This window comes from Drosophila takahashii, chromosome 2L (assembly GCF_030179915.1).
Source record: "Drosophila takahashii strain IR98-3 E-12201 chromosome 2L, DtakHiC1v2, whole genome shotgun sequence".
Taxonomy (NCBI): Eukaryota; Metazoa; Arthropoda; class Insecta; order Diptera; family Drosophilidae; genus Drosophila; species Drosophila takahashii.
Genome location: NC_091678.1, coordinates 14891980 through 14906840, shown reverse-complemented (window position 1 = coordinate 14906840; position 14861 = coordinate 14891980). Strand labels below are relative to the sequence as shown.

At 41.2% G+C, this 14861-nt stretch overlaps 1 long non-coding RNA gene across 1 annotated transcript; it reads right to left on the bottom strand.

Moving 5' to 3' along the window:
* Positions 1–6977: 6977 nt before the first annotated feature.
* Positions 6978–8621, bottom strand: LOC138913716 (uncharacterized). Its single transcript, XR_011419517.1, has 3 exons — positions 8415–8621; positions 8171–8319; positions 6978–7746 (listed from the first exon to the last, which is right to left on the bottom strand). It is a non-coding gene; the product is annotated as an uncharacterized lncRNA (long non-coding RNA).
* Between the last annotated feature and the right edge of the window lie 6240 nt (positions 8622–14861).

The following is a 14861-nucleotide window of genomic DNA, read 5'->3' as shown; positions in this document are numbered from 1 at the left end:
CAGATGGAAGGTCCTATTCATTCGTAGCTGTTTGCCATTTCGGCGCCTCAGTGTCGCCATTTTCCACGCCATTTGCTTGTCCATCCCCCTACCCATTCCAGCCATTTTTGCAACCCTCATTTTACCCCACTGCTCATTAAATGCAATTTCTAATGCAATTGACATGACTTTCGGTTTTGCTGTGGCCTTGGTTTTCGGGTGACTTTTGCTTCTGTTTGATTATGAAAATGGCTTTGGGTCTGAGGCAGAGCTGGTTTTTAATGAGTCCACCGCAATATGGCCGGAATCTCGTCAAGGCCTGTTCTCCTATCCTAATTAACGTGTCAGCTGGGGATTGCTTATCAAGCATACGCAGCGTGTGCCCAGGGGATCTCAGGTGGGCGAAACGGGAGCTGCTAAAGCAGTCAACGAACTGTCAGCGCAGGGATTTATCAGTGCTCGAAAGGAGAAAAAAATGGTAGGAAAGTGCTGGGAAATCTCACCGTGGGGAAAGCCAACTGTTTGACAGTCTGGCTTAGTTACCGCCCCGTCAGTCTCTCTCTTTCTGTCCAACTGACGGACGGACGGACTGGTGACAAGCTGCAGCCCAAAGAGCACTCAGGACACCTCCTGCCACGCCCCCCTGCCCGCCTTTCTCCGCCCCTGACACATGGCTTGATTTATATTTTATTTAAAAAGCAACAGCAAAATTATCAGGCTTTACTTTTGGCTTCCTCGTTTTTTTTCCCCGTTTTCGCCTGGATGTTTTCTGTTGGTTTGGCTTGCATAAAGTTTGTTTAACGTTTATCTTGCGGTCGCTTTGCGCTTTTTGCATGACCGACGAAAGTTTCTTTGGGCAGCCGCCTGGTGATAAAAACAGCAAAAAGGCCGGCGACCAGGAAGCTGGATTTAAACATGAATAATGAAAGGAGCTGCAAATTGGCTGAGGACCCGACCACCGAAAGGTCACAGCCCCACGAAATTAATCAGCAATGGAAAATCACAGGTTCTTAGTAAAGAGTTACGAAAGTTTTTCTCTTCAGCAGCTTGGTGAATTTAAATGGGAACTTAAGATTCATTTGGGTTTTTGTGTATTTTTAATTAAGCTAACTATTGATGCTTAATAATTTTTTATATTTTAATAAATCTGAGTGATCGAGGTAAGGCAAGAGTCGTCTTTCCTGCCCTCTGATATTTTTGCATAATTTATGGCATTGGGCTTTTGAGACTCGACCGAGTGGAAAAAACATGCCATCCAGTCAAATCTTATAAGCATTAATTCTCATTAAATTTAATTGCGAGCGACTTGGGGTCGAGGGCAGTCAGGTGGCATATCCTTATATCCTTACAACCCGTGACCCTTCAGTTGGCCCGTGTTTCTGGCACAATTATGCAAATGACTTGCGGAACGAAGAGCCGATTAACCCCTTTTGTGTGCCGAGGCGTTGAAAGGTTCTGCACTCAATTACGGTGGAAAAAAATTATCACCTGCTGCCCAAAAATCCACCTGTCTCCTTACCCCATCAACCGTTTCGCAATGAAAGCAAAAACACTTAGCACTCAATTGTTGGCAAGCTGTCGGAAGAGGAGCGCCAAAAAGTTTTCGACGCTAAACTAAACTGGGGAATAAAGAAAATTTGTTTAGCAACAATTTCGAGCGGTTCCGTTGGTGGGAGTCGAATTAATTTCAAATGCCAAATGGTGCCCCAGCCCATTCCAACTCAGATCAATTAATTTGCCAACTGCCAACCTCCCAATAAATGGGAGGCTAGGGGAAATAGTTGGGGGGTCGGGCAGCCTTAATATGTGGCTGGGTATATTTACACTCTGCGGTTCAACTTTCCCTGCAATTTGTTGAGTGTTTCGCCGATAGTTGAGCCCTATTCAGGCGAGTTCTCTTTGCGGTTTGCCAGCGACGGTGAAAATAATTATGCAAATGCGTCAAGGGGGCTAAGAGCTAAGAGAGAACGTTCTTTTGAACTCTGAAAATCAGTAATGACTTTCTCAGAATTTAAAAATTAAAAAAAACATTTTTGCTGCTCAGCAGTTTTAGCTTAGCCATCTAAGCGGCAAATCTGCGATTACAAAGCAACTAAATGGTTACAATATTTTTTCATTTTCCACCAAGGCCTAAAATAATATTGGCATACATATTTTAATCCCATATTCCGCTCACACACTCATGGCCCAGTCGAGTGTAAGGATCCCCAGCACAAAATCCGATTTACACACCGTAAAAATAATCGCATGAACGAAGGAAAAACTCGCCCACAAAAAATCAACAGCAAAAAAGAGGAGAATAAATTCAAAGTGACGTGTAAGCAAAAACTATTCACGCATAAGGCCAGAATTCCCGCAAATAACAAAGGCCGAAATCAAGAGTGAGCGCAGGCGATGAATACGTAACTAGAGCGCCGCAGAGTATGCAACGAAATTTCAGCCAAATATAGAAACAAAATAGAAAACGTGCAACGAAATTAAATGCAAAATGCGAAATGCAAAAACTCGAGCAGCAGGGGGTGGCAAATAAAAAAAGCAGCATGACATTTTTAATTATCTAGAACAAGTGCATTTAGCACACATTCACGGACATGGAAATAGAGACGCACACTAACGCACCGGAAAAGTAAAAGGGAAAGTGAAAACAAAAATCGTTGCATACTTTGCGGGCTGTTGGGCATTTAAATGAAATTTTGTTTTGCCAACTGCAATGCACAGTGCGAAAATGAGGTTCCAGGGAGAATGCCAAAAGGGCTTGGCAAAAGTTAAATGAAATATTTGCCAGTCACGCAAGCATTTTTCACTTTCCCTTAATTAAAGCAAGAACTGTTCCAATTTCATAAATATAAATGTGTACCTACAATACCAGGCGCAGGAGAACATTTCTTCCTTAATCAGCCGTGGGTCTGCCGCCACCCTTTTTAACCCCTCTCGGAGAAACATGTTTGCATTTCCAAGAGCCGAAGAGAAAGCCTATAAAAATATGTTTTTCTTTTACGACCAACTTGTGCGTGTGTGTGGGTGTATACAGATTTATTAAAATATTTCCCGGCCAAGTGTGCAATGAAGCAGGGTGGAAAGTCAGTTGGTCTTGAGCGAAGTGGCTAATACTCTCGGTGAGAGCCTAATGAGATGCCATAGTAAGGAGGTACGACGAAATATTATTCATAATGCTTTAACAATTCTTCGAGGCATCATGTTTATGGTTTATATACTTTTAAAATATTTAAACAAAAAGGCTTTAAGAGAATTTAAATCTGTAACTTATATGTACAGCTGCGTTCATAAAAACTTACAAAAATATATTGAGTTCGGATTTATACAGAAGATGAGGGACATACAACTTTCATTCACTTTATCAATCCAAAAATCCATGAATTAAAAATTGTAAATAAACGGCAAAAATAAATACATTTTTAAGTAGGGGAGAGTGAGGGAATTTCGTCACAGGGGCAATTTCGTCACCTGCAATATCTCGGAATCCATAAGTCGTAAAAATATATCATTTTTTTGTTTTAGTCCTTCAAGACGGCCAGACACAACCAATGCATTTGTTTTGCACAGAAGGCCAAGATAATTAAGCTATAATATTAAATGTGTTTTAAGAGTTCAAAAGCTACATTTAGTTCTCGACGAAATTTTTTCTGTATGCCACAATTCAAAAGGAATAAGATACACGATTTTTTATATAATACACAGTGCTATAATGTGCATTTCTGCGTCAGTGATTTTTAACTTCGCGCCTAATTTCGCAAGAAAAATAATTATTTCTAAAAAAGTACGGTCTGGGGAAATTTCGCCACCGTACGCTAAGGGTAAATTCGCACCTATTTTAAATACATATTTTTATATTTGACGAGCTGGCTAACGAACAGACTACCAGCAGCAGCAACAAATATAGGACGTCAACAAAAATGGTACGCTTGATCAGTGTAGCATATTTTCAGGCGTTAAACTCCCTACATTTTTCAGGTGACGAAATTTCCCCAGTTGTGTGGTGATTTTACCCCCCTGTGTGGTGAGATTGCCCCAGTATATTGGTTTTACATTTTATTTTTGTATAAATCACCAAGCTAATTAAAAAAATAGGGGAATGTCACATTTTAAAGCTTGGTGCTAACCGCATTCAACAATAAAAATAGAAATATGATAACGTGTCTCAAGATGGACAAAAAATAGCTTTGAAAAAATGCTGACGAAATTCCCCCACTCTCCCCTACATATTGTAAGAAATCTGAATATTATTTCGATTCATGCTTAAAGGATCGGATCCCATTAATTGGGTAGGATATTCATCCGCCTCTTCATACATATCCATCTACATGTTTAAGTTAATTTATCCCCATCAACGGCACAAAATGGCAATCAGGCAAGCGTTTCAGTCGCAGTCCCTTAATTAATAACGCCAAACGGTTTTCATTTTTTCCATCCACTGGCCGTGCTCGTTGTTTTCGCTCTTATAGAGCAGGAAGAGCCATCAGAATGTGCTGATATGTGCGTTCTTTTCAGTGAACACGGCTCGTTAATTTGCACTCTGCACACGCAGTCCAAACAGAGTGAAAAAGCGACGGACGGTCGTAATAAAAGCAAATAGAAAGCTTTTTGAGAGCAGCAAATATTTTAATAATATTAAACCGGCTTGCAGGCGAAAGCATCGAAAGTTGTTGCCGCTTCGGCTTATTTGCCCAACACTTTATCCTTAGCTTACTTTCGGCTCTCCGCTCGAGCGGCCAAAGTGAAAGTAATTTGTTTATTTATTTGCTCGGATAATAGCCAAGGCTTAAAGTGAAAAACGGAAAAATTCAGAACTTTCCACGCGTATTTGTGCAGCACTTCAATTGTCATTCTTGCCATGGAAACTTTCGGCCAGAGCTGAGAGCTCTCTAATCACCGACAGGAAGGAAGAAAGGATGGATGGATGAAAGAGGGACCGGACGGGCTGATAACTTTATCGGCGTCAGGATTTTGCATACATCATTGCGCTCGAGGGCTGACCTTTTGGTACTGGAGAGCAAAGAATATGTTAATACGCCCACAAAAGGGCAACAAAAGTGCACAAATAATGTTTCCCAGTTCTTCTCGAACTATGGGAGGCATATATACCCCATATATCCCCTTGTATCCACCCCTCCCCCCACATGACACACATTTCCGCCCATTGTTTGGCCTTGGCCTGCTTGCCTGCTGAATGTTTGCTCTCGTGTGTCTGTGCTCTGTTTATGTTTGTTGACATGGAAAAGCCTAAAAGTTATGGTTCGGCATCATGGCCCGGGACACGCCCATTAGGGGCTAGTACCGTGCCAGACATGACCATCACATCATTTGCCTGCCTGCTAATAAGCGGCTCAAGTGTTGGCCCGGAATTAATGCGATCTGCCTTTCGTATCTCGCTGCTCCAAAAGGTTACACTAGCCGGACATCAGAATGCGAGTGGGTTTGCCGGGGTTGGGTTTGCTTTGTTTGCTGTCGTTAATATTGCCCAAGGCCATATTAGTTACTGGACTAGAGTGTCTTAGTTAAGTCACCCACGGTTACGATTTGCTAATGAGCTGGATAAAATAAACTTGACACTAAGCTGCATGAAAAGAAATGGAAGAGACATTTATAGTAAACTGTGTTAAAAATATTTAAAAATATAAAAAAGTCAGGGGTTCCCAGGCCATAACAAAGCATGCCCTGTAGTCACACGCGTTTTTTGCATAGGGCACATGTCAATTCTTCTTTGTATCGCTATCCGCACTATAAGCAAACAAACTAAAATTCATAAGAAAGTTTTGAGCACCCTTATTTAACTGATAATACCCCATTTAAATGGTTACACTACCATCTTTTTTCGAATATGTTTTCCACTTCCCTGAACAATGTCAGTCCCAAATTGTGTGGCCCAGTGCTGTTCACAGTCCGTCGCCCTGAGAATGGCCAACGACGCACTTCGTGTCCTAATCTTCCCCTTCTGTGTTTTGGCTTTTAACGACCTCTTACTGGCCCGGCCACTTGGAGTCCGTCACTTACGCATTCCACTCGAATAACAAAAGCTTTTGATTGATAAGCGGCCATAATAAATTTGTTATTAGTGCGAGAGCAAGGACCAAATGAAGCATGAACGAGACAAGAATGCGGAGGTGTGGGTGTCGGCGAGTCCAGAAATAGATCTGCATTCGTAATGGATATTGGACAAATAGATTTCATTTTTTCCCCGCAGAATGGAATTTAAGGCGCTTATTTGTATATAAATAGAAATATTTTGCTGAATGTTCTCACTTCGCTACACTTCAGCTCGTGTTGATTTGATTTAACACGACACGATAGGAGGTCCTGGAAAAGGGAAATAGTTTCCCGAGAAATGCCACCCACCCAAATTGCTACCCCCGGTTGTGATTAGGCTCGTTCAATTTGGCGCTCGTCCAGCAACACGCCCACTTCTGCCCACCGCCTACGCCCCTTTCAATTGTAATTATAACTTGGCAGCCCACGGCATGAAATTCTGTTTTACAAAGAAGGATAGGAAGCCGCAACAATTTTGCGGTGACTGGTGGAAATTTCGAATGCTAATTTCAATTAAAAATTTCGCCCGCGTTCTTTGAGGCGTGCCCATCAATTTCGAGTCCTGTTGACCTCGCTGATTGATGGAAACGGAGTTCAAAGAGGTGCCAAATGCTGATGCTCTCTAAATATTTAAATTGGAATTGAAAGCTCCGCTGACGCAAGAGACTCTTAAGTAAGAGTTGGCCTAAACAAACAGGGCGAAGAGCTGGAAGCACTGGTCCTCCTCCCCTTATATACAAAAGTTGACAAAAGGACTGGCACTGGCATTATATTTACCTTGTGTGTCGCGCTCCATTGATAAATATTTCCCTCTTTTATTTGCGTGCGGATGTGAGCTGGAAAAATAAATACAATAAAACACAATACTCGGCAAATTGTGGGTGGCAGCGTGACACGAAGGTAAATCAAGTGATGGAAAATAAATGTTATCTCTGTTGATTTGATAATTCAAATTGGAATAGCATACATTATTTTTTGTCAAATAAAAAATATGTGGAGAGTTGTACACTTATCCAACAAAGCTTATAGATTCATTATGAAAATGGCATTTTATTCGAGGATACAGATTTTATTCCCTGCACCTTTGGATCTCCTTCTCCAATGCAGAATCAATAAACTTTAAGTATGGGACAAGAATCAACCTCCACATCCTCCACGTGTCACAGAGCACAAAGGACGCATTAGCCTCCCTTTCACCCCTCAACTTTTCCCATTTTATCCATTGTTGTTCTCTCTCACTATATCGTTTTCATATCGTGGTCAGGCATTGAATTTGCTTTCTTGGCTTTGGATTTATCGTTTGATTTGAGCCCAAGTCGTCGTGGCAATGGAACCTGCCCCTCCCTCAGCGCGTTCCTATATAAACGGTCGTTTGATGATTGTTTTATTGAAATTGATTTCCTAATTGAACCAATTTGTGCAGTCGACGGATAATCAAAATGATTTTTGCTGTGTAAAATCAGCCGGAAATTCAATGGAATCGTCATCAAATGCTAATATAGACTACGATGATTTCCAATAAAAGTTCTTTTAACTTTCCGAAATTATTACTCCAGTCCACGAGTAGCTAGAGTGACCGCTAGACTCGCGAATGCATTAATTTATTATCTCCCATTAAGCGCATCATCAACATAATCGACCTCAACATCGTCATCGTCATCATTATCAGCAGCAGCTGAATAAAGCTAAGCCCACAAAAAGCCGCATAAATAATGAAACATTCTTTTATGTCGACGCCAGCACAAAATGAAGGTCGGGGAGAAAAAGTTGAAATAAAAATAAAAATGAATGGCCAAAGGCGGTGCGTTTAAAATAATTGTTAGCAGAGGGGCGGGGAAAAAGGTGGTGGCCACAAAAAGTATTTATATATAAATTAATATATAAAGACCATGAGCGAATTATGTTTAAAGGCAGCTTAAAGAATACTCTGGGAAAAGAAAGAAGCTAACAGATTTAAGTCCGTTTTAAACGCATTCCAAAAATATTAATGTAACAAAAAGAAAATTTATATTTTAAGAATTCTAAAAATATATAGATTAAACTTTAAAAAATTATCTAATTTACTAAGATAAATTTCTTCGTTATTAATTTTCCCATTTACCATTTTTCCTAAAAATTAATCTAGGACATATTCCCTTTCATTTACCTTCTGTGTTCATCAGGGGCTTCGAATACATAAAGAAGTCGCCATGGAAGCTCTTTATTCTCCCCCTCCATAATGAGATCCGTTTGATTTATGCGCCATAATGTGGGCTTCTTATTATATTTTCGTTTCCGTTGCGTTGCGTTAATTTGCTGAAATGACGTATGCAAGTTGGAAAGTTCGACATGGTGAAAGAGAGAGAAAGTAAAGCGGGAGTGAGTAAGAGTTTTAATTTTATAACTTTTACCCGTTGGCGCACTTATTGCACTTTTTCAGCAAGGTCCGAAACTTGTGTGTATTTTTTCCCACTGCAGCAAATGGCGTCCATTTTGTGTGCATTTCGGTTTTTCTTCACTTTTCGTTTTTTTTTTCTCCCGCGGATAGTTTTAACTGGTCGCGTATTTTTTGTTTTTTAATATATTTTGTGAAAAGTTTGGCGTGTAATGAAAAGCTTTCCAGTGGACTATTTCATTTTGGCATTTCACTGGGGGATTTTATTGAAAGTTCAGAGCGCGATGAACACGCCGGATAAATGGTCTTACAGCTGGTAAAAATCGGGAGTGGTCGAAAAGCTGTGTGTGTTCTATGGCGATTACACAAATTGGTTTAGGTGATGGGAAAAGTCAATTTATTAGAAAACATTTTGCTTACGGTGGTGGATTGAATTTGCTGTAAACATGGCCTTAAAGTTCTTTTGTAAAAGTATATTCTGACTTGTAAATCTATCTTAATTTACATTATGCTTTTGCATATCTTTAGCTGGATCGAAAAACTCTTGGCCTTTGTCTTCGCTCGAGTGTTCCTTTTAGGCTGTCCAAAAAGGACTCGGAAAACAACGAACCCGAGCAGTTCATTAGCATAGAATTCAGAACGGGGTCAGTTTGGCAGTCTGCTGGCCGCAGCACCCTGCTCGTCCTTCGCACATTCTATATGCATAAGTCCCATCGCTTTAAGTCTCAAGAATACTTACATTTCACTTTGCGTTGCATTTTGTTGGCCCTTTCTTCCCTAGTTTTTTGCGACCGGGCCAGCTTGGCTTGTGGGTCACTTGGCGCCTTTTATTTCTCTGGTGTTGCACACTCAGAAACGCCCACATAATTATCGCACATAGAGAGACGATCCCATTGTCCTTTTATCTTTATAGAGACCACACACTCGAGTCCCTGCATATCTCTCTCAGCCTCTGGTGATAAATGCGTAATGCGATAAAAGAGCCCCGAAAGTTGTCTAGGCCTTTGACATGCGGAGGGGACATTTTTCCAAGACAAAAAGCGGTTCTGAAGTGAGACATCATCATCCGTTTTCCTCGAGGCCTGTGTGTTGGCTGATTAATTGAAGTGAAAAATGCTCGCTGGCCTCGTTGAGTCTTGATTGATGGCACTTGCTTTTAATTAGAATTTATTGCGGCATACTTTCATCCACTTCAAATTAAATTTGCAATTTTTCGGGAAAATCCCCGCCTTGGGGCAAAGATATCGAGCGTAACAAGAGTTTCCTTTTTCTGGCCTTTTTGTTTGCCATTTGCAATTTAGTTAAATGTTTTTCCGGCTTTGCCTTTCGGGCGTGTACGCCTTGCTCGATTTTCATTTCGTTGGGCATTATTCTAAAAGCTTTTTCTCCCGAGGCCGGTCAGGAGGGGATTTTCCTTTGCATACGGCATAAGGCCGGCAAGTCATTCGTTCATTCACTCATTCAGCGATTCGTTCAATTGCAATGACAATGAGCTTTCCTGGCCGCTGCATTGTTGCCGCTTTTCTGCCTTTCTGGCAAATGTTACGCTGTCAAGCGCCTGTCGGCAGGCCAAGCCTCTCCCCCTGCCCCTCCCCCGACTTTCCACCTGCCACCTGCCACATGTCTCTGAGGCATCGGCATCGACATCGCCATCGGCCTCCGCTCATTCATGCCCATTATACACACATTCCGAATGGAGGAGCAGCGGCGGGCTGACAGCTCTGCACTTTTCCTTTATTTTCCCTCGGTGCTTTCTTTTCCCATTCACTCGCCTGACAATCACATTAAGATTCAGCCACACGGGGGAAAAAATATTACAAATATATAACTTATTTATTGAGAAGGGAATTAAAGTGAGAAAAACTATATTTAAAATAAATTACATTTAAATTTAATTGATGATGGAATGCATTAATGTTATAAATACTTAAAATTGTACTATTTATTTGTTTGATATCAGATCCAGTATATTTTTGCCGTGTAGAGTGGACTCGACAGAGGACTCAACTAACCATGATTGCAACGACTGTGGGCAGGATCCGCCGCAGTCAAACTGTGGCACTAACCGTAATTGTTGACTACGACTGCGACTGCGACGTCTCCTGCTGACTTCCTTTGTGCCCGCTGTCATTTGTACAATTGACAATTGTGATTGCATATGTTATAATGCAGTGGCTGAAGGTGCGGTGGGAATGGGTGGGGGGTCGGATTGACATTGAGCTAGTGCGTAGTTGCTGCATTTCTATTTCTGCTGATTACGGATGGGGCGGCATCAAACGATGAACTGCGGATGAATGGGAATGTCAATCTAATGAACACGCGCTGTGATTCCAAGTTATTGCACACTGGGCGAAGTTTTTGGTCCTTGAATTTATTAAAATGTACATGTTATAATGCAATTCATCTCTTTTTAATGCTGGAACGCTTTACATATCATAAAACATTTATTTTATTCAGTGAATCGATTGCAATGTGCAGTAAGGTTATTGAATTTCTATTTATGTATTATACATAAATAAATTGTGTGTTAATTATACAGGATTAGTGTAAACAGTATTGATTTATGCTCAGCTATGTATTTAATTTAAAATGATTATCAAATTTGGTTAGCTTAATTAAAGCCCAGAAGTTTTTTAGGTACAACATATTAAGTGGGCTTTCTAATTTTTACAAGATATAATGTTATGTACACCTAAAGTACTTTAAAGGATCCAAATCAACTAGAATTCTCCTCAAATTTGAATTTCTTTGCTGGTTGCTCCTCTTGCTTAAATTTAGTCTCCATTTCCTGGAAAATCCCTGGAGCTGCCCGTTGCACGTATTCCAGTTGCCACTCTCTGCTGATTTTTCATTTTGGCATTGTGCCGCTGCAAAGCTTCGACTAGTTGTGAATGCGTTTGGCGTTCAGAGACCAGGCTTTTCCACAGCGTGCCGCGCCCAGAAAACGGATTTTCCGAATTGGCTGAAATGGCTGAAATGGCCAAAAGTGAGGACCGAAATGGCGAAACTGCCGGTCCCTGTGAAAGGAGACGAGACACATGGAGGCCATAAACCAACTGCATTGTTTGCATACTTTCGGCTGAGCTCAACTTCTCCTCAAAGTGCAATTGGGATTTGGGATTGGGTCCTCTGCGGACGAAGGCCCCATTTTAAGCTATCGAAAATTGTCGTCGTCCTGTGTGCCCCCCAAAGAGTCCCAGTGTGGAGCCACGTTTTCCAATCAGCCCGTTCACACTTTCAGGCGCAATTATGCGCAAAACTTTCGCTCGCATCGAAAGCGCTAACTAAGCGCATTCAAGTGGCCCAAACTGGTCAATTGATTTTCGTTGTTTGGCTTTGATCTCGGTCGTGTCATTGTTGCAATTGAAGCGAGCCGAAATTGAGTTTCATTCGAGCCACATCGAGTCAGCCAAGCAAAACTCGGAAGTTATGAAAGTTCTTTAAAGAACCGTGACCAGGTTGTTAAAACTTTAATTTTAGCAAGTCAAGGCTTTGAGAAAAAATATCTTAATAAATTTATTTATTAAAGTTATTTTTGACTGTAAATATCTTATTTTAGAAAAAATGTAAAACAATCGGTGATTACAATAATTCTAGTACTAACTTCGGTTATCCTTATAAATATCCTTTTTATGACTTGGTGATAGGTAATCTTCTTACCCAGAAACTATCAAATTTTTCGATACTTTTACTTGTAATGCAACCTCCATAGTAAGCTAGTTTAGTTTATTTGTTCTGTCCTTAGTTTCCCTTCTTTCTCTTCCTTTCCAGCCAGCCACTAACAATTGAGCACAGAATTCTTGACACATTTTTGTTATGGTCATGTAAAAGTCAACGGCTATGGCCAAATAAAGGACGACACGCTGCCCCTCGCACCGCACCCGGCATCCCGATCATGAGCTGGTGTCCGTAACAAGTGGGACACACTGTGCCACAAATGCGATTACGTATACGCAACGTGTGAGGCTGTCGCCGGCCATTTGCTGGATGAGAGCGAATGGGACGCAGCAAAGGGCAAACTAAACGCCGCAGAATGCTGAGGAGAATACCGAATGATGTGTGCGTAGGAATAAAGTATACGTCCCGTTCCCCAACATGCTCTTATTTGCGGGACACGCAGCGCATGTGAGCTGTCCTGTCTGCTCCAAGTTCGAAGATTCAAGGATTCGTGCCCTGCCGGGGGCAGAACTGCGGCGAACGACACGTGTTCGCCTTAAATATTTATTTGTGCGGCAGCAGGTTCGCCTCAACAACTGAGGCATAGTTGGCCAAAGATTCGCCTAACTTTTACCGCACTCAAAAATTTGTCAGCGGCTCAATCTTCTCCCTAAGCAAATCGCATTAGCGTCATCTGGCAACAATTCGAGTCTTAAATCTCCCCAGAGTGGTAAATGTTAAATGTAAAAAAAAGAAAAAAACACGGATTAAAGTGGACTATTAAATCAATATTGTGGCGAAGAAAAAACAGACGAGGGAAGTCAGTAGATTGTAACAATTGCCGGCACTTAACAGCAATCTATGGAATACGCAAACTCTATTGCCCTGCTTTTCACTGTCTCGTTCTCCTTTATAATCACAACTGACTTACATTTTAGAACAAGTGGAAAGGATATCAAAGAAAAATAGAAAGGTGTAAAGATAAATTGATATGTGCAGTTTTTTCTGTTCTTAATTTGATAAAAGTGTGTAACCATAGGGAGCAATCAAAGGTAGCACATAAAATCCCTTAAGAATTTCACGAGTTTTTCAATCGTTGTCTTACCAAGAAGACAAACCAAAATAACCAAACTTTAGCCTGCCCTCAACCTCCGCGTAATCTCTTTCAATGCCCCATATATATACATACTTTCGCTTTATTCCAAAGATTCTCTCACCTTGGCATTAACTTTAAAGCGCCGCCCATCAACCAATTTCTTATCGAAGGACACAAAAGAAAGCTGGCAATCCAGTGCTTCCCCTGCAAACACAGACACTCCTACACACACAGAAACACACACACTCACAGGGAAGCCATTGAGCACATATGCCAAAATCAGGATGTGGCGAAAAGGACGCCAAAGGATGCGGAACCGAAAGGGAGCATAAATCGCCCTGAAATCTGTGTCAGCTGCGGGAGAACGAGCGTCGAACGCAAAACGATTTCAACCATTCGCACCCATAGCCGTGGGAATCCGGAATCCAACTGCCACGCCCTGTTTCTGGTCGGCCCCTGCCGACAACCTGTCCCTCCCCCCGCCACTACCAACGCCTGCTTGTCAGTTTGACGTCTTGCAGCTGCTTTTGGCATATTCAAATGTGTCCGGGAAACTCAAAAAACGCTGCATACCTTACAGCCCCGTTCGGTGAGCCACAGGTGTAAGGTAAGCTGACACCAAAAACGGGGAATAATGGACTGGCCAAGGACAAAGCCATTGTCGATCATCAAAATACCCTAGACGTTTTTTCTTAATTATTGTTATTATTTAAAAAAAACCATAAGGTATTACCCCTTTTAATTTTACTGATGGTATATTTCACACATTTTTGATTGCATTTCCATTACCTATTTTTAATTTCAATACGTATGCTTTAAAATCGTACAAAGTATCATTGATCATTAATATCTTAAACAAATATTTTTCAATTTTCTGGAAATCCAAGTCATGCAATTAAAGTCATATTACCCTTTGGTACCCTCTGTGGAAATGCAGCTTTCAAACTAAGGCTCAGTCTCATGATGACGATGATGACAAAGCTCTGTAAAGCAGCCGAAGCGAAAGAAGCACCTATCCATATCGCAGATGCATTCCACGAGGGTGTTATGTTAAGTGAAATGGAAGGCTTTGAAAATGGAATGGAATGGAATGGATCTATCTTATATGGCGATAAATCCAGTTGGTTGCCTAATAAGCGCGACGAAACGGTGTATTCCGAACTGATGGTGACATATTATTGGCAGCTTCAATTTGCCTCTTCCACATACATTATTTCGAGTTAACTCATTTCACAGTTGAATGACACAAGCCATTTCTCGGTCACATTACACTTTAATGTGCTTCATACGCATTATTTATAAGCTGCAAGTAAAGCTTTTTATAGTGAAAAGTTAAGGACCATTTCAACACGATTGATATAATTATGTAGGTTTTTCTTTTAAAGGGAATTAAAATTGTTTCTGATTGATTTTTAAAGGTAGCATCTTTCAGAAAAAGTACCCAAAAAATCAAGAACTGAATCCCCTTCACAAAGTGGTCGTCATAAAATTCTCTTTCCGCTGTAAACCCGAAAAGAAGCGAAATTGCGTTAAAGTTTAAAATTTCATGGGCCACTTTGGGTGGCGCGTTTAAGGGCTGGCAAACGGTTGTCAATTTGCACGGCGAAAGTGAAGCCATTAATTGTCCCACTACCCATTCCGATTCCCCGAGCTCTGGCAATCAAGGTTACGCAGTGAGGGCGTATTTGAATGGCTCCACCCTCTGCCCTT